Source organism: Belonocnema kinseyi, chromosome 8 (assembly GCF_010883055.1).
Source record: "Belonocnema kinseyi isolate 2016_QV_RU_SX_M_011 chromosome 8, B_treatae_v1, whole genome shotgun sequence".
Lineage (NCBI taxonomy): Eukaryota > Metazoa > Arthropoda > Insecta > Hymenoptera > Cynipidae > Belonocnema > Belonocnema kinseyi.
The window spans coordinates 76,067,273-76,069,072 of NC_046664.1; positions in this window are offsets into that span (position 1 = coordinate 76,067,273).

Genomic DNA, 1,800 nt, shown 5'->3' on the forward strand with positions numbered 1-1,800 from the left:
GGATTTTACAAATGATTAGAAAAATTTCAACCTTTTCAAAAGATATTTAGGTCTTTTATAATTTCAGAAGAAATAATAAATATTCCATAATTTTTCGGAAATGCTTCGAAGGTTTAAAATATTTGAAGTCTATGCAAATTCTCTTGAATTCCTAAAAATATTTGTAAATGAATCTAATTTTTCTTAAAATTTTGAAAAATCATTTAAGGTGTACCCTAATTATCGGAAAACGCTAATTAGCTTACAATCAATTGACAATTTTACAAAAGAAAAGCCATTAAAATATCATTCTGTTATAAAGCATTTCAAAAACTTTAACTTTATATATTTTTTCTTATTTGACATTTTATTTTAAAAAATTTTGTCTAATTTTAAGCTTTTAAACTGATTACAGAAAATGTAACTTTTAGTAGAATCAGTTGTTAATAAATTAATCAGTTCACAAAATAAAAAACATGATACAATTATTTACATCACAACATTAAAAAAATCTTAACATTATGTGTATATTCCCCTTTAAATTTTAATACAGCATTTCCATACGTTTAATTTTTTTTAGTAACCTTTGTCACTAATTCAAATCAACATAAAGAAAGTGCAACGAAAATTATCAACTAATTATTAATTAAATGGTTGACAACATAAAAAGCATTAAATAATTTTACTGAAATAATAAATTTATTTTGATTCTACTTTATATTTTACCTTTTTTAATGTTTTCTATACGTCTAATTTATTAGTAACCTTTGTCAATAATTCAAACCAAGATGAAGAAAGTGTGAAGAAAATTATCAGCTGATAATGAATTAAATGGTTCACAACATAAAAAGCCTCAATAATTTGTTTCATTGAAATAATAAATTTACTCTTACTTTATATATATTTTAAACTTCCTTCCTGAAAATATTAGTTATTAATAACCTTCAATACTTGTTTTTGTAAGAAACAAAACACTTGTACATATGATTTTCAAAATTTAATTCATATAATCATTTAAAAACATCATCAAAATTTCGAAAAAATATATAATTCTAATAGAAATATTTTAAATATAAATATGTTTTTATTAAAGAGTTCATATCTTATATCAATTAATTCAATTTTCATGTAATCAAATATTGTAAAAAAAATAATTAGCTAATAATAAGTCATTATTCTGTTCATAAAATACAAGGCGTTAAAGAATTATTTTTATAATGAATTATTCAAATAATTTTTACTTGGCGTTTTTCAAAAAATTTGTATTATTGATAAAATGTTTAAATATTCCAGAAAAAAGTAAAGTATATACTCGGATCATTCAGAAATCATAATTCCGATACTCATTTCACAACAAAACAAAAATTAGAATTAATAATAAAATTAAAAATTTTGTGATTCAAATATTAATAAAATGTTATTATATAAATTATAGCCGGGATTTAATAATATAACATTCACTTGAATCATTAATTTGTTAACTGAAATTTATATTTAAAAATTTTGTCTTTATGTAATTTGACATTGTGAAAAGTATTAATGGACTAATAATTAATTAATCTGTTTATAACATAAAAAGAATTTAACTATAATTTTCATTTAAAAATTGAAATAATAATTTTCCCTCTCCCTTTTTTTAATTTTCACTTTCATTTTTGAAAATTTGATCGCTTGGGAACTTTTGATACTTATTCGTAAATAAAATTAAAACACGTTTAGAAAATAGATTTTATGCTTTCACGATGATTCATTTTGATAAAAAGAGATATTTCGGGTTTCACTCGTGTAAAAAACTACTACGAATTGTTTGCCGACGTTTCG